At 45.2% G+C, this 18,509-nt stretch overlaps 1 protein-coding gene across 6 annotated transcripts in view; it reads left to right on the top strand.

Annotated features, from left to right (window-relative positions):
* Positions 1-5,854: 5,854 nt before the first annotated feature.
* Positions 5,855-18,509, top strand: part of foxp4 (forkhead box P4) — a 205,504-nt gene continuing 192,849 nt past the window's right edge. For all 6 annotated transcript variants that reach the window (XM_046342499.1, XM_046342495.1, XM_046342498.1 and 3 more), the window contains exon 1: positions 5,855-6,390. The gene's annotated coding sequence lies outside the window, so the exon portion shown is untranslated. The remainder of the gene's footprint in view (positions 6,391-18,509) is intronic.

Genomic DNA, 18,509 nt, shown 5'->3' with positions numbered 1-18,509 from the left:
CCATTAGCTCTTGCGAAATCAGCAGCTACTCTTCCTTGGGTCCACAATGTTTAAATGTTTAAGTTGAAATGGTGCTGGAATAGCGGAGGCAGTGCTCCTGTTGTCTTTGTGCTGACGTGCACTAACTCTGTGGTTCTCAATCAGTAGCTTTTTAGTAAACTGTTGAAAACATGAACCTGCTTGACCATGCTGCAGGTCATAACTGCTTGTTAGATGCAATGTTTGCTTCATAGACTTTACCGGACAGATGTTGCTCTCCAGTTTTGTGATGAAACAAACGGATGTACAGTTGAATTTATTCCGCCACTGTGTGACTTGTCTTTGCCTTATCGTATATCACATTTGCGTACGAATGAATGGGCTATAGAGCAAACAACGCAATTATCACAACATGGGTTGTGATATGGCCTTCTGTTTTAATGGTCTTTTTACTGGCTTGGCTTGGCTTCCTCACTGATGTTACCCACACACCACTACTGGCTGCCTCTGGTCAAAACCCAATGATAGATTTCAATTGAAGTAGCGTCGCAAAACGCAAGCAGTTTTCCAAGCAGCTCGGTTACTGTTGCTTGCTCCCGTGAGCTGCAGGGCTGGCTTGCAGCTTGAGGCACCAAAAGATAACATTTGCTGAAGTCTTGAGCGGCTGCCACGCATGTTTGACCAATGAGCTGAGTTAATCTCGTCAACCTATTAAACAATGTTTTAATGAAAACATTTGAGCTGACAACAACCAGGACTGCTGGTCTCTCTACACCAGTGGTGATCGGTGCCGTTTAAGATGAGGGAGGACAATTTTTATTTTTCATGAGCATGGCCTTATTTCTATTTTCAGCATAAATCTGTCGCTGTTAAATTGAACTTGGTGAATTGAATATGAATGACAGTCTTCCATGACAGGTTTAGGCTACTACATGATACTTTAATTTCCCCTATACCTATCATTTACATTTACATTTACATTTAAGTCATTTAGCAGACGCTCTTATCCAGAGCGACTTACAAATTGGTGCATTCACCTTATGACATCCAGTGGGACAGTCACTTAACAATAGTGCATCTAAAACTTAGGGGGGGTGGGGTGAGAGGGATTACTTAACCTATCCTAGGTATTCCTTAAAGAGGTGGGGTTTCAGGTGTCTCCGGAAGGTGGTGATTGACTCCGCTGTCCTGGCGTCGTGAGGGAGTTTGTTCCACCATTGGGGGGCCAGGGCAGCGAACAGTTTTGACTGGGCTGAGCGGGAGCTGTACTTCCTCAGTGGTAGGGAGGCGAGCAGGCCAGAGGTGGATGAACGCAGTGCCCTTGTTTGGGTGTAGGGCCTGATCAGAGCCTGGAGGTACTGAGGTGCCGTTCCCCTCACAGCTGCGTAGGCAAGCACCATGGTCTTGTAGCGGATGCGAGCTTCAACTGGAAGCCAGTGGAGAGAACGGAGGAGCGGGGTGACGTGAGAGAACTTGGGAAGGTTGAACACCAGACGGGCTGCGGCGTTCTGGATGAGTTGAAGGGGTTTAATGGCACAGGCAGGGAGCCCAGCCAACAGCGAGTTGCAGTAATCCAGACGGGAGATGACAAGTGCCTGGATTAGGACCTGCTCCGCTTCCTGTGTGAGGCAGGGTCGTACTCTGCGGATGTTGTAGAGCATGAACCTACAGGAACGGGCCACCGCCTTGATGTTAGTAGAGAACGACAGGGTGTTGTCCAGGATCACGCCAAGGTTCTTGGCGCTCTGGGAGGAGGACACAATGGAGTTGTCGACCGTGATGGCGAGATCATGGAACGGGCAGTCCTTCCCCGGGAGGAAGAGCAGCTCCGTCTTGCCGAGGTTCAGCTTGAGATGGTGATCCGTCATCCACACTGATATGTCTGCCAGACATGCAGAAATGCGATTCGCCACCTGGTCATCAGAAGGGGGAAAGGAGAAGATTAATTGTGTGTCGTCTGCATAGCAATGATAAGAGAGACCATGTGAGGTTATGACAGAGCCAAGTGACTTGGTGTATAGCGAGAATAGGAGAGGGCCAAGAACAGAGCCCTGGGGGACACCAGTGGTGAGAGCGCGTGGTGAGGAGACAGATTCTCGCCACGCCACCTGGTAGGAGCGACCTGTCAGGTAGGACGCAATCCAAGCGTGGGCCGCGCCGGAGATGCCCAACTCGGAGAGGGTGGAGAGGAGGATCTGATGGTTCATAGTATCGAAGGCAGCCGATAGATCTAGAAGGATGAGAGCAGAGGAGAGAGAGTTAGCTTTAGCAGTGCGGAGCGCCTCCGTGATACAGAGGAGAGCAGTCTCAGTTGAATGACTAGTCTTGAAACCTGACTGATTTGGATCAAGAAGGTCATTCAGAGAGAAATAGCGGGAGAGCTGGCCAAGGACGGCACGTTCAAGAGTTTTGGAGAGAAAAGAAAGAAGGGATACTGGTCTGTAATTGTTGACATCGGAGGGATCGAGTGTAGGTTTTTTCAGAAGGGGTGCAACTCTCGCTCTCTTGAAGACGGAAGGGACGTAGCCAACGGTCAGGGATGAGTTGATGAGCGAGGTGAGGTAAGGGAGAAGGTCTCCGGAAATGGTCTGGAGAAGAGAGGAGGGGATAGGGTCAAGCGGGCAGGTTGTTGGGCGGCCGGCCGTCACAAGACGCGAGATTTCATCTGGAGAGAGAGGGGAGAAAGAGGTCAGAGCACAGGGTAGGGCAGTGTGAGCAGAACCAGCGGTGTCGTTTGACTTAGCAAACGAGGATCGGATGTCGTCGACCTTCTTTTCAAAATGGTTGACGAAGTCATCTGCAGAGAGGGAGGAGGGGGGAGGGGCGGAGGATTCAGGAGGGAGGAGAAGGTGGCAAAGAGCTTCCTAGGGTTAGAGGCAGATGCTTGGAATTTAGCGTGGTAGAAAGTGGCTTTAGCAGCAGAGACAGAGGAGGAAAATGTAGAGAGGAGGGAGTGAAAGGATGCCAGGTCCGCAGGGAGGCGAGTTTTCCTCCATTTCCGATCGGCTGCCCGGAGCCCTGTTCTGTGAGCTCGCAATGAGTCATCGAGCCACGGAGCGGGAGGGGAGGACCGAGCCGGCCTGGAGGATAGGGGACATAGAGAGTCAAGGGATGCAGAGAGGGAGGAGAGGAGGGTTGAGGAGGCAGAATCAGGAGATAGGTGGGAGAAGGTTTGAGCGGAGGGAAGAGATGATAGGATGGAAGAGGAGAGAGTAGCGGGGGAGAGAGAGCGAAGGTTGGGACGGCGCGATACCATCCGAGTAGGGGCAGTGTGGGAGGTGTTGGATGAGAGCGAGAGGGAAAAGGATACAAGGCAGTGGTCGGAGACTTGGAGGGGAGTTGCAGTGAGGTTAGTGGAAGAACAGCATCTAGTAAAGATGAGGTCGAGCGTATTGCCTGCCTTGTGAGTAGGGGGAAGGTGAGAGGGTGAGGTCAAAAGAGGAGAGGAGTGGAAAGAAGGAGGCAGAGAGGAAAGAGTCAAAGGTAGACGTGGGGAGGTTAAAGTCGCCCAGAACTGTGAGAGGTGAGCCGTCCTCAGGAAAGGAGCTTATCAAGGCATCAAGCTCATTGATGAACTCTCCGAGGGAACCTGGAGGGCGATAAATGATAAGGATGTTAAGCTTGAAAGGGCTAGTAACTGTGACAGCATGGAATTCAAAGGAGGCGATAGACAGATGGGTAAGGGGAGAAAGAGAGAATGACCACTTGGGAGAGATGAGGATCCCGATGCCACCACCCCGCTGACCAGACGCTCTCGGGGTGTGCGAGAACACGTGGGCGGACGAAGAGAGAGCAGTAGGAGTAGCAGTGTTGTCTGTGGTGATCCATGTTTCCGTCAGTGCCAAGAAGTCGAGGGACTGGAGGGAGGCATAGGCTGAGATGAACTCTGCCTTGTTGACCGCAGATTGGCAGTTCCAGAGGCTACCGGAGACCTGGAACTCCACGTGGGTCGTGCGCGCTGGGACCACCAGAGTAGGGTGGCCGCGGCCACGCGGTGTGGAGCGTTTGTATGGTCTGTGCAGAGAGGAGAGAACAGGGATAAACAGACACATAGTTGACAGGCTACAGAAGAGGCTACGCTAATGCAAAGGAGATTGGAATGACAAGTGGACTAAACGTCTCGAATGTTCAGAAAGTTAAGCTACATAGCAAGAATCATATTGACTAAAATGATTAAAATGATACAGTACTGCTGAAGTAGGCCAGCTGGCAGTGGGTGCGTTGTTGACACTACACTAATCAAGTCGTTCCGTTGAGTGTAATAGTTTCTGCAGTGTTGCTATTCGGGGGCTAGCAGGCTAGCTAGCAGTGTTGTTTACGTTACGTTGCGTTAAAAGAACGACAATAGATGGCTAGCGAACCTAGAAAATCGCTCTAGACTACACAATTATCTTTGATACAAAGACGGCTATGTAGCTAGCTAAGTAGCTAGCTACGATCAAACAAATCAAACCGTTGTACTGTAATGAAATGAAGTGAAAAAGTGATACAACCTGTGAATGCGACCGGGTAGTTGAGTTCTATACAGAAGACGTTGGCTAGCGTTGGCTAGCTGTTGGCTAGCTAGCAGAGTTGGCTAGCTAGCAGAGTCACCTACGTTAAGGACGACAAATAGCTGGCTAGCTAACCTCGGTAAATTAAGATAATCACTCTAAGACTACACACTCTAAACCTAAACAACACAATTATCTTGGATACGATGATACGAAGACAGCAAAGACAGCTATGTAGGTAGCTGACACTAAACTAATCAAGTCGTTCAGTTGAGTGTAATAGTAATAGTTTCTCAGTGCAGCTAATCAGTGGACGTTAGCTAGCTGGCTAGTGAAGACTACGTTAGGACGGCGAAATACGATAATTACGCAATTATCTTTGATACAAAGACGGCTATGTAGCTAGCTGAGAAGAAATTGCTAAGATAAGACAAATCAAACCGTTGTGATATAATGAAATATAATGAAAAAGTTATATCATGAGGTTGCTGCAACCTAGCCTATGAATGAAAGTTTACAACATAGGTGCCCACAGGTCGAGACTTAAAATTGAGGTGACAGACAGTGACACATGGACAGAGAGTGACACAGGGACAGACAGTGACACATGGACAGAGAGTGACACATTCAATACCACTTTGCACACACTTGCCTGTATCTGGCTGATCTTTCACTGAAAGTGATTTTTTATACAACATCTCTCTCTATCTCTTTCTTGCTTCTCCTTCATTTTGGAAGAAATGAATTTGTTCAAAACTGTTTAACTATTGTCTTTCTCTTTGAGTCAAATACTCACCACATTTTACACACTGCAGTGCTAGCTAGCTGTAGCTTGTGTTTTCAGTACTAGATTCATTCTCTGATCCTTTGATTGGGAGGACAACATGTCAGTTCTGATAGGTTGGAGGACGTCCTCCAGAAGTTGTCATAATTACTGTGTAAGTCTATTGAAGGTGGTGAGAACCATGAGCCTCATAGGTTTTGTATTAAAGTCAATGTGACTAGCTGTCCAACCGGCTACAACATGGTGCTACCCGACAGAGTGCTGTTGAGGCTACTGTAGACCTTCAATGCAAAACATCAATGATTTGGTGACGTGAATATATTTAGTATAGTTTTATATAAAAATATATATTTTTTAAGTTAAAAAAAAAAACATTTCTTTAATGAAATTCACTGAGGAGGATGGTCCTCCCCTTCCTCCTCTGAGGAGCCTCCAGTGCTCTAAACATGGTAGGCGGATTTTCTCGCGGTGCAATTGCCGCTTGCCACCCGGCCATGTGAAGCGCCTTTTTCTGCCACTAGCAAGGCACAGAAATATGTGAACGAGCACCTGTTTTAGAGGCATTACGGTAGAGAGCAAACTATCCCCCAACATATCCTCAACCAACACACAACCCGAATAATTCAACACTGATTTGCTAGCGAAGGAGCGAGCGACAGATGGGATGCCAAAAACTGAGTCGATTATCGTCATTGGGACTTAAGATCTGAATAACGGCGAGATAGCAGGATCAGACCAGAGTGAGGAGAGCCGGCAAAGAACAGCCCGAAAAGCTGTGTGCTTTCTCTCCATCAACTTCCCCAAGGGCTGCGCATGCAGCCTGTGTGTGAGTTAGTGGCACTAGTATTGTTCTGACTTCACTAGCTACAGTGCCCACTCCTAGAGAGAGAACGCACAACAAAAGACAAGAAAGGAAGGAAGCACGGAGTAACTAACGAAGACGGTTGTCGTTGAAAGTAATGGTCCTGCGATACCAATCTTAGATTCCAAGATTTCTCTCTTTTTGTTATTTTGCCTTGAGTCTTTGTAGCGGTGAGGGGACTCGCCGTGTGGTGTTGCGCCGAGCAGAAGCGGGGCTGTCCACATGGTCCAGCCACTGGTGTGAAAGTTGACTTCTTCAGAAAACAAGAACAGGTTGATACACGTATCTACATATTCTCCATCCCTCTTAATTGTCCTTTCTTCTCCTCTGTCTCTCTGTCCGTGTGTTTTTCCAAGAGTGAAAGTGTGTGTGCGCGCGTTGTTGAGTTCGAACACTGCAAAAATTGGACTTGTTTATGGCTATCGTTGTTTTCAGCAAAAGTCTTATAAACCAATAATAACAAAATCTTACCCAATATTGAGCGAATGGCTAGGCAATTATTTCCTAATGTGCGTTTCACCAAGGCTGGCATACACGGTAGTCCAAACATTAAACTTTAAATCAGCTACTTTTCAGGCCATGCACTTTGAAGTCGTTCTTCATTTTGTACAATAGAAAAAAGTTTGTCGAAAATGGCAAGGACCCACGAGCGAGTTTCTCGCGACCTCTCCCCTAGATAAACACGTGCTATCAAAATAACAGATTGCAGTTTTAATATGAAATCCATATACTTTAGTAAACATACTTTGGAAATAGGCCTACTTGATTTTTATTTTAAAATGTAGGTGTGAAATGATAGTTATAGTTGTAGACTGCAGGAGCAGTGTCTGCATGCTGCCTCGCCGCTTATGGAAGGTGTCAGGTTCACAAACGCTCGCACATGAAACAACAAAAAGTTTTCAGACAAAGCTGGCCTACAAAGATGTTCGGAGTGAATTTGAATGAAAGCAGCAAATGCACGGAGGTGCACAACCGTCGACCGCTAAACGAGTCTTTTGTAAAATACTTTGATTAATCGCGTCCCCAATAACGGGTGTAAATTTACACACCCATTCGGTCATCGTTTGAATTATTTTTGATCGTTTATTACCCGTTCACCACACACCGAACGAGGTCTCACTAGATTTGCGATTGTTGAATTTGGATTAAAGATACATTTTAAGGGACCACATAACATCTATGATTAGGCCTTTAAATGATTTTATAATGAATATAGACAAGAACACTAATATGCCTAAATAATTCTTTTTTTCGGTCAAACTTTTAAATATTTTTAAAGGATGTTGTCTGTTGATTTTGGGCTTGTGTTTTGCAGACTTCAATCCGGGTGGTATGGAAGGTCTGGTCTCAGTCTTTATGGAAGGATAGTGTCCCTTTTATTAGAATTTATTCACAATTGTGTCAAATACAAAAGAGATCTACTGTAATAGTAGGCTATTGTTATTATTGATTCAGTTTACCAAACAATAGGCTATAGGCCTAGCCTACTGTTGGTGATACGTGCAATTGTGCTTCAAATCCGAGTTGGTGTGAAGCGCATGGAACAATTTATGTCGTTGACTATTATTGGTTATTATCCATGCATAATCTATTAATCAGAATCGGATATACTTACCTATCAGAAAAGCAAAAGGCATGAAAAGCCGAGAAGATCCCGTTTTAGCTGATAACGTCTTCGTTTTGTTTTATACAATTATTGTACAACTTCTAAGATAAAGGATAGACACATAGCCTCACAATCTTTATTGATTTAATTATGAAAATATCTATTTTGTAACTGACGCATATGGAATCTATTGTGAATATGAATAACTATACATTTAAAAATATACACATTTTAAAAAGTTATGCTAGTGTTGAAAAGTTGTCGGGTGCAATAGGACTCATCAACAGAATAGCCAAATGCGCCCCATGCACGAAAACTAATGGCTACTCATTTTCGGCTCTGCATGCGCGCTTTTGTGAGGAGACCCATTTTAACACATTTGAGCATTCCGGCGTTTAGAGTTGTTTTTCTTCGACTATTCATTCTATATCTCATTATGGAAGTTTTTTGTTTGTTTTGTAATGTCCTATAAAAACATTTAAATAATTTCATAATCTTCTTTCTACTAAATTGATAAATTGATCATTCATTTTAAATAATTGCATTGTCTCAAACAATTAGGCTATTTTCAACATCTCACAAGGTTATGTAGAAGTTTTCACAGACACCACCGCCATATTGTTGCGGTTGATTTCCTAAATTTGAGCACACCCATATATCTCCCTACATTACCGTCCCTGAGCTCCCTAAATATCAGCCTTCATCTGGGACATTCCTGCACGTCAGACGCAATGATGTCCGGCATGATGGAGAAATTAAATTAAAATTATTTGCTATTGGTTGCGGCGCGGTGCCATTGGTCTGTAAGTCATTAAAAAGAAAAAGGCAGATCATTGCCGTTTTTATTTTGATTGATGGACGCTGGGGCATTTGACATAATTAATTAATTTAGTGTGTTCCCGCTCCCTCTCTCTCTCCATGTTGTTTTGTGGCTCCTGTCCCCCTGTCCTTCGCTCCGAGGCTGCGCGTGCCACGGGTGGCATTTCTGCAACGCGACGGTGACACAGTTTTAATTGCACCACTGATGGAGGTTTAATATACTTTTTTAGAGAGAATGAAAGAGCTGTATTTCACATTTTATATCCGTGTCATAACCATTCTGCCAGGCAGGAAAACATGGATTTGGTTGGTGGTATGTGTGGTGGCATAAAATATATTCACACCCAGGGACTAGTTATTTTAATTGTTCAAAAACACACCTGGGCTGATTTTCTTCTCTGAGATCAGTGGGTTATTTATAAAATCATGATGAGCTTTTATTCCTTAAGAAAATATAAAATTGAAATGGACTTTGTAACTGAACAAACACAAGTAATCTGTCTATAGTTAGCCCCACTAATTATTTAAAACCAGACAAATTCTTTGAAAGGGTATTTTAAACGTTTTATATTTTACCAAAAGCAGTTCACCTCCTTTAGGTATGTCCAGATTTATTTAGAATGTTTTACCTAATTCAATCTTTCTGATTGTGTTATTCTATTTTCAGTTCTATCTTACTTTGCTCATAACCAAAGTATTGGGAAATTTCAACTGAACTGATTCCATTTTTTTGGAATGGCTTTAGAGTTTAGGGTGAGAGAAAGCAGGGGATTTCTCAGCGGTGTGTGTCATGTTTGCTGTGGTCTAGAGATCCAGACCTGGCTTTAAGACAGGAGAAAGTGGTTGCGTTGGCACAGTTGGTTGGAGCATGATGATTGTAATTCCAGAGTTGTGGGTTTGATTCCCGCATGGGCCACATATACTGAAGATATGACATCATTTGAAGTAGCTTAAGAGAAAAGTGTCAGCTGAATTACTCTATTATCATTATTGAAGATCCTCAGCTCAAACAGACATACGTACCTGCTGCTGGGCTGAGAGAGAGACTGGAGCAGTGAGGGTCGCTCCTCTCAGAGAGAAGGAGAGGGGGGACATTTTACACTCCATTTGAGATGGTAGTTACCTAGGATTTATTTGAAAATTGTATTTAGATACTAACAGTACTCTCTTACTTTTCTATACATGTGGTATCTAAGAAAGATAATACGATTTTAGATGAGAACAGTCTGTTTGAATATAATATAAGAATATGTTTGAGAAAAGGAGAGCTTGTGAGATAATAGACAGGGTATTTGAGAGGGAAAAGAAGTGATTTGGAAATGAAGTGGACACAGCCAGGAAGCTAGAGGTGTCAGAAGAAGGCTGCCTCTCTCTGCTCTATCTGCTATTGTGTCCAGCTGCAGACAGTAAAATCAGACGGTTTTCCTTCTTTTCCTCGGCAGCTGACTGTTTTTCATGTCCTGTTGTTGAATTGCTCCTGCACGTTTCTCCGTCTCACACGTTTCTCTTCTGATTTGTTGAGTTTCTATTATTGCTGGATTCTCAGTGTTGTAGATAATATTTTCCTTGAATTTGTGTAGTTTGTAAAATGTTTTTGGACTTTCTATTATGTTATATTGAGTAAAAGGAAAGCAAAGTCTGTTCACTATTTGCTGAGCAGCATCTGTATGTCAGTAGTGATTTTGCGAAATGCAACACTGCAGTAATAGTGATTAGATGACACTATCAGGACAGATAGACAAACTTTATGTGTGTTTGAACGTGTTTTGGTTGTAGTTAGGCAATGTTTGTGTGTGTCTGGTCTGTAGTCAGGGTTTTAACTGGCTGTGTGTCAGAGCCTGGGTGTGTCTGGTCTGTAGTCAGGGTTTTAACTGGCTGTGTGTCAGAGCCTGGGTGTGTCTGGTCTGTAGTCAGGGTTTTAACTGGCTGTGTGTCAGAGCCTGGGTGTGTCTGGTCTGTAGTCAGGGTTTTAACTGGCTGTGTGTCAGAGCCTGGGTGTGTCTGGTCTGTAGTCAGGGTTTTAACTGGCTGTGTGTCAGAGCCTGGGTGTGTCTGGTCTGTAGTCAGGGTTTTAACTGGCTGTGTGTCAGAGCCTGGGTTTCTGTAGTCAGGGTTTTAACTGGCTGTGTGTCAGAGCCTGGGTGTGTCTGGTCTGTAGTCAGGGTTTTAACTGGCTGTGTGTCAGAGCCTGGGTGTGTCTGGTCTGTAGTCAGGGTTTTAACTGGCTGTGTGTCAGAGCCTGGGTGTGTCTGGTCTGTAGTCAGGGTTTTAACTGGCTGTGTGTCAGAGCCTGGGTGTGTCTGGTCTGTAGTCAGGGTTTTAACTGGCTGTGTGTCAGAGCCTGGGTGTGTCTGGTCTGTAGTCAGGGTTTTAACTGGCTGTGTGTCAGAGCCTGGGTGTGTCTGGTCTGTAGTCAGGGTTTTAACTGGCTGTGTGTCAGAGCCTGGGTGTGTCTGGTCTGTAGTCAGGGTTTTAACTGGCTGTGTGTCAGAGCCTGGGTGTGACTAAAACATGTTCCAGATTGTCAAAAAATATGTACAATAAACACGCTAACACTTGAATGCTTTACTATACTATAAAATGATACAACTGTATTGACTGCTGTATTATAATATGAATCTGACCGCTTCAAAACATTCCATTTGGGGCTTAATGCACACCAACTTTATTGTGGTGGTCCATCAACATAAGTGTTCCTACCATGAGTGTGTGTGTGTGTGTGTGTGCGTGTGTGTGTGTGTGTGCGTGTGCGTGTGCATGCGCATGCGTGTGTATATAAGAGTGGCAATTCAAAATTCACATGGGCTCCAGTCAAGTGAGATGGACAGTAGTTTGTGAAGTTTTTCATGTCCTGAGCATAGCTAATATTGAACACTTTTCTGAGGACTCGCTCTGTCTGCCTGTGTCTCTATCCCCCTCTACATTAAACCTCTCCTGCCAGACCAAAACTACTGCTGCCCATTGGTTGAGTGGCTTTATCTGCTGCTCCAAAGTGTTTTTAAAGAGAGGTGGAAAGCCAGCGATACATGATGCTGGTATGTGTAGGATTTGACCCAGTGGATATCCTGTTTTTTGCCTCCATCACAGTACTTCCATTAAAACAGATTCTGTGGAAAAAGGACAAATGAAATGCTTATGTTTGCAGTTCATAGTCAATGCATGTGTCGGCTGTTCTTTTTGAGGAAGCCCAAAAGTCTGGAAAATGTGTTGTTTTTTATAAAAAAATCAAAATCAATCAGTTAAGAATTGAAATGTTGAAGTTTTAAAGCTGTGTTATGTGTGTGGAGGTAGCTAGCTGGTGATGAGAGAGAGTGCTGGCTGTGGTCATCAGTTAGGTGATTGTAATGTTGAAGTTTTAAAGCTGTGTTATGTGTGTGGAGGTAGCTAGCTGGTGATGAGAGTGCTGGCTGTGGTCATCAGTTAGGTGATTGAAATGTTGAAGTTTTAAAGCTGTGTTATGTGTGTGGAGGTAGCTAGCTGGTGATGAGAGTGCTGGCTGTGGTCATCAGTTAGGTGATTGTAATGTTGAAGTTTTAAAGCTGCGTTATGTGTGTGGAGGTAGCTAGCTGGTGATGAGAGTGCTGGCTGTGGTCATCAGTTAGGTGATTGTAATGTTGAAGTTTTAAAGCTGTGTTATGTGTGTGGAGGTAGCTAGCTGGTGATGAGAGTGCTGGCTGTGGTCATCAGTTAGGTGATTGTAATGTTGAAGTTTTAAAGCTGTGTTATGTGTGTGGAGGTAGCTAGCTGGTGATGAGAGTGCTGGCTGTGGTCATCAGTTAGGTGATTGAAATGTTGAAGTTTTAAAGCTGTGTTATGTGTGTGGAGGTAGCTAGCTGGTGATGAGAGTGCTGGCTGTGGTCATCAGTTAGGTGATTGTAATGTTGAAGTTTTAAAGCTGTGTTATGTGTGTGGAGGTAGCTAGCTGGTGATGAGAGTGCTGGCTGTGGTCATCAGTTAGGTGATTGTAATGTTGAAGTTTTAAAGCTGTGTTATGTGTGTGGAGGTAGCTAGCTGGTGATGAGAGTGCTGGCTGTGGTCATCAGTTAGGTGATTGAAATGTTGAAGTTTTAAAGCTGTGTTATGTGTGTGGAGGTAGCTAGCTGGTGATGAGAGTGCTGGCTGTGGTCATCAGTTAGGTGATTGTAATGTTGAAGTTTTAAAGCTATGTTATGTGTGTGGAGGTAGCTAGCTGGTGATGAGAGTGCTGGCTGTGGTCATCAGTTAGGTGATTGTAATGTTGAAGTTTTAAAGCTGTGTTATGTGTGTGGAGGTAGCTAGCTGGTGATGAGAGTGCTGGCTGTGGTCATCAGTTAGGTGATTGAAATGTTGAAGTTTTAAAGCTGTGTTATGTGTGTGGAGGTAGCTAGCTGGTGATGAGAGTGCTGGCTGTGGTCATCAGTTAGGTGATTGTAATGTTGAAGTTTTAAAGCTGTGTTATGTGTGTGGAGGTAGCTAGCTGGTGATGAGAGTGCTGGCTGTGGTCATCAGTTAGGTGATTGAAATGTTGAAGTTTTAAAGCTGTGTTATGTGTGTGGAGGTAGCTAGCTGGTGATCAGTTAGGTGAGTGTTGAAGTTTTAAAGCTGTGTTATGTGTGTGGAGGTAGCTGCTGGTGATGAGAGTGCTGGCTGTGGTCATCAGTTAGGTGATTGAAATGTTGAAGTTTTAAAGCTGTGTTATGTGTGTGGAGGTAGCTAGCTGGTGATGAGAGTGCTGGCTGTGGTCATCAGTTAGGTGATTGAAATGTTGAAGTTTTAAAGCTGTGTTATGTGTGTGGAGGTAGCTAGCTGGTGATGAGAGTGCTGGCTGTGGTCATCAGTTAGGTGATTGAAATGTTGAAGTTTTAAAGCTGTGTTATGTGTGTGGAGGTAGCTAGCTGGTGATGAGAGTGCTGGCTGTGGTCATCAGTTAGGTGATTGTAATGTTGAAGTTTTAAAGCTGTGTTATGTGTGTGGAGGTAGCTGGCTGTGGTCAGCTGGTGATGAGAGTGCTGGCTGTGGTCATCAGTTAGGTGATTGTAATGTTGAAGTTTTAAAGCTGTGTTATGTGTGTGGAGGTAGCTAGCTGGTGATGAGAGTGCTGGCTGTGGTCATCAGTTAGGTGATTGTAATGTTGAAGTTTTAAAGCTGTGTTATGTGTGTGGAGGTAGCTAGCTGGTGATGAGAGTGCTGGCTGTGGTCATCAGTTAGGTGATTGAAATGTTGAAGTTTTAAAGCTGTGTTATGTGTGTGGAGGTAGCTAGCTGGTGATGAGAGTGCTGGCTGTGGTCATCAGTTAGGTGATTGTAATGTTGAAGTTTTAAAGCTGTGTTATGTGTGTGGAGGTAGCTAGCTGGTGATGAGAGTGCTGGCTGTGGTCATCAGTTAGGTGATTGTAATGTTGAAGTTTTAAAGCTGTGGTATGTGTGTGGAGGTATGTGGTGATGAGAGTGTGGCTGTGGTCAGCTCAGCTGGTGATAGATGAGTGCTGGCTGTGGTCATCAGTTAGGTGATTGAAATGTTGAAGTTTTAAAGCTGTTTTATGTGTGTGGAGGTAGCTAGCTGGTGATGAGAGTGCTGGCTGTGGTCATCAGTTAGGTGATTGTAATGTTGAAGTTTTAAAGCTGTGTTATGTGTGTGGAGGTAGCTAGCTGGTGATGAGAGTGCTGGCTGTGGTCATCAGTTAGGTGATTGTAATGTTGAAGTTTTAAAGCTGTGTTATGTGTGTGGAGGTAGCTAGCTGGTGATGAGAGTGCTGGCTGTGGTCATCAGTTAGGTGATTGTAATGTTGAAGTTTTAAAGCTGTGTTATGTGTGTGGAGGTAGCTAGCTGGTGATGAGAGTGCTGGCTGTGGTCATCAGTTAGGTGATTGAAATGTTGAAGTTTTAAAGCTGTGTTATGTGTGTGGAGGTAGCTAGCTGGTGATGAGAGTGCTGGCTGTGGTCATCAGTTAGGTGATTGTTTTAATGTTGAAGTTTTATGAAGCTGTCATCAGTTAGGTGATTGTAATGTTGAAGTTTTAGCTGTGTTATGGTGATGCTAGCTGGTGATGAGAGTGCTGGCTGTGGTCATCAGTTAGGTGATTGTAATGTTGAAGTTTTAAAGCTGTGTTATGTGTGTGGAGGTAGCTAGCTGGTGATGAGAGTGCTGGCTGTGGTCATCAGTTAGGTGATTGTAATGTTGAAGTTTTAAAGCTGTGTTATGTGTGTGGAGGTAGCTAGCTGGTGATGAGAGTGCTGGCTGTGGTCATCAGTTAGGTGATTGACGTGAGTGTTGAGCCGCCGCCACATTGCCTTAGTTTCAACCATAATTACACATGTGGTTCTAATTGAACCTGTTATTGGGGAGAACGAGAGGCCCGACTATTTTTGTGTGTTTGTGTGTGCATGCGCACGTGCGCTTGTGTGCATGTCTATTTGTATTTGTCCACTTCTATTTGTGTGTGTGTGCATGTGATTTTGTGTATGTGCATGTCTATTTGTGTGTGTGCATGTCTATTTGTGTTTGTGCATGCCAAATGCTGACCTGTGGATTAGGGAAAGTAAAGCCAGCAGAATCCGACTGACACAGTCTCTAGTCCAGAGGAAGACAGAGAAAAGCAGGAGAATGAAGAGAGAAAAGGGGAAAGACAAGTTGTGGAACGAGGGAGCGAGCCGTGGACCAGAGAAGGGCAGAGGGGAGGATATTCTGGGATGCCCTGGGTAGATTTTAGGGTGATTCACAGCAGTCTATTGAGTGTAGAAGAGGAGAGGGAGAGAGACAGACAGAAAGATAGATGGAGAGAGCGAGAGAATTTGTGATAGAGAGATAGATTCAGAGTGTGAGCCTCTTAAGAGCTGATGGATGTGGGAGGGAGTGACCCTGCAGCACAGAGAGAGGAAGGGACCGCTTCCTATGGGCCTGAGGAATGGGAAAGAGAGAGAGAGAGAGAGAAGAGGACGGAAATGACAGTATGTGTGTAGCAGGCAGGCAGGCGTGGGTCATTATGTGTGGAAGCATTAGATCAGCATCTCCTGAGAGAGCTTGGCAGCCACAGGCCAGCTTTATGACCCATTACTGGAGAGACTGGAGACAGAGCGAGAGATGGAGGGACCAAGAAAGAAAGGATAGAAGGGACCGTGCCTGTGGCTGGACCTTTAGCTGGAGATGGGACTGTAGCAGTGAGCAGGGCCAGGGTCTGGGCTGGTGGAGGCCTGGGGAACGACTAAGGCTGGGACAGTGAGGGAAAGTGAAATGTGTCTTCTGCATTTAACCCAACCCCTCTGAATCAGAGAGGTGCGGGGGGCTGCCTTAATTGACATCCACATCTTAGTGCCTGGGGAACAGTGTGTTAACTGCCTTGCTCAGGGGCAGAATGACAGATTTTTACCTTGTCAGCTCGGGGATTCGATCTAGCAACCTTCCAGTTACTGACCCAATTCTCTAACCAGGAGAGGGAGATGACTGGAGCTGAAACAGGAATGGGAGAAGAGACTGAGAGGATGAGGTAGATGTAGAGTTTTAGTAACATGGGACAGGTCCAATAATCTTGGACAGGGCCATGGCAATTAGCTGCTATAACCTAACCTCAGCACAACCTGGCTGTACCTGTATCTGGGTGGAGATGGAGCTGGGAGTCTGCCGACTGTGTGATGACACTCATCATGGCCACCATGGAGAAGTGACATGGATGGACAGAGTGTGGATGTAGGGAAATGGAGCATGAGAAGGAGTGTGTGCATGGGAGACAGATAGAGAGAAAGTGTGGGGGAGAGGTAGTGTGTTGGGGAGTTGATCGTATGACAGAATGTGTGTGTGGTATGGCATCCTCATAGAGCCTGTCTCCCCCATCTCCCCAATCTCCCCCATTCAAAACCTGTCTCCCCCTCCCCCTATGACCCTTCGTAAGGGCGTCATAAGAGAGTCGTTGGTGTATTCCAACCCTCTGTACCAGCCTGACAACCCACCTGTCAATCAACCAGTTGCCGAGGGAACAGATCACTTCAAAGACTTTTTCCAAACAACAATGGGGCTAAACTTCGTGGCACTGTTTTAACGCGTTTATTAAAGGGTTCTACTAATGCACGGGTGACAGCTGCATGGCCCTGCCTGTAGAGGAGCATTTACACGCCTCTTAAACGCACCCCACTCTGCGGCAGCAGTGGTGAAATCCGCCAGGCGAGCTCTGGAGAGAGATTCCCACTCCGGGAAGGTTTAAGCGGGAGGAGGAGCAGACAGATTCACGCTCAGCCCTGAACGTTCCCCAGTGGAAAGGAAAACAGTGTCAGGGAGTGAGTGTCTTCACTGCCTAAGCACTTATTTGTGTTTGATGATACTCATGCTTTCGTCCCAATTGGTTTTGAGGTTTAAAAGTGTGGGAAAGTTTGGACATTTCTGTGTGTTTAGTTCAGGTTGTTTGTGTTCATTAGCTGTATGTGCTGTTTAGTTTGGCGTTGAATGTGTAATGTCTTTTATACTTGGTTGTGTGTACAGTATGCTATACTGTAAAGAGGTATGAGGGAAGCCCCTATAGGAACTAACTAAATCTTCTCCGTACCCCTGTCCCAGTCCCCCCCCACCCACCCATTGACCATATAAGTAACAAGCGTATAAATGTATGTCATTATGTTTACTAATCCGTAAAGTATTGGGGTGCTGCTGGCTAACACAGGCTAACGCTGTGGCCGAGAGGCTGGCGAAGGCTGCTATCTTATGGTATTAGTGATGGGTGACATAGGACGACTACTTAAACTATTAGCATGAGAAACAGGCTGTGCCGGGCAGGGCGCTAGATATATATACCCACTGACAGAGAGATCTGTTAACCAGTCTAAACCCAAATCACAATGTGCTGCTAGAGAGGACGGAATGACAGCTATACCCCCCCCCCCCCCCCACCCCCATCTTCTTGCTTATGCATTCATTTGGCATTAACTAACTGCAATGTTTGTACTCATTACAGGAAAAAGGAAAATAAAACTCATACAATCAGGATATTTTTGTTGCTATATTTATATATATCTTTTCAAAAGTCTGTTATCTTGTGTGTTTCACTTGTGTTGTCATGACGTGTTTGAAATTTAAGGTTTCATTTATGGTTATGAGACTCAAACGTCTCCCTCTTTTCTCTCTCTCTCTCTCTCTCTCTCTCTCTCTCTCTCTCTCTCTCTCTCTCTCTCTCCCTCCCTCCCCCTCCCTCCCTCCCTCCCTCCCTCCCTCCCTCCCTCCCTCCCTCCCCTCCCTCCCTCCCTCCCTCCCTCCCCGTGGTCCTTGAGGTGAAGTGGTTTTGCCGCCAGACTTTTCCCCACAGGGCGTGAGGACTCTGAGGCTCTGTGTGTGCCCTTTCAAAGCAGTGGAGAGAGGGAGAGGAGGATAGAGGAAATGGGAAGGAGAAGGGGAGAAACGGATAAGAGAATAGCACAGTAGCTATGAGAGTCTTGAGATCACACAGAGACACAGAGGCCGGGGCTTAAGGAAGAATGTGGCAGGACGGTGTGGGGTATGTGTGTGACCACAATTACCTGTTTTGTAGTTTCCCTTGGACAGAATTTCTCAGGTTTGTTTTTGTGACGCCTGAGGAGAAATAGTAGAACAAAAGCTAACAGGTTGACCCTCTCCTGTCCCAGTGGTAACTATTGCCATGCTATGGACTTTTTAGATACAAATATATCAAGTTAGAAAAAATACAAATGATATACATCAAATCATATTATCATTAAAGAGATGTGTGTTTGCATGACTTCTCCTTTGCCGTTGGTGATTAGTGTGTGTTTGGTACACAAAGTGCTTGTAACCATCGGTTACGGCTGGCTTTTGCTCTCGGCTGTCTTCGGCTAGCATTGTAATGTGTGTGTGTGTGTGTGTGTGTGTGTGTGTGTGTGTGTGTGTGTGTGTGTGTGTGTGTGTGTGTGTGTGTGTGTGTGTGTGTGTGTGTGTGTGTGTGTGTGTGTGTGTGTGTGTGTGTGTGTGTGTGTGTGTGTGTGTGTGTGAGGTGGGCATTGTTGACCAAGG

Source organism: Oncorhynchus gorbuscha, linkage group LG03 (genome assembly GCF_021184085.1).
Source record: "Oncorhynchus gorbuscha isolate QuinsamMale2020 ecotype Even-year linkage group LG03, OgorEven_v1.0, whole genome shotgun sequence".
Lineage (NCBI taxonomy): Eukaryota > Metazoa > Chordata > Actinopteri > Salmoniformes > Salmonidae > Oncorhynchus > Oncorhynchus gorbuscha.
This window is presented reverse-complemented; position numbering and strand designations above follow the sequence as displayed.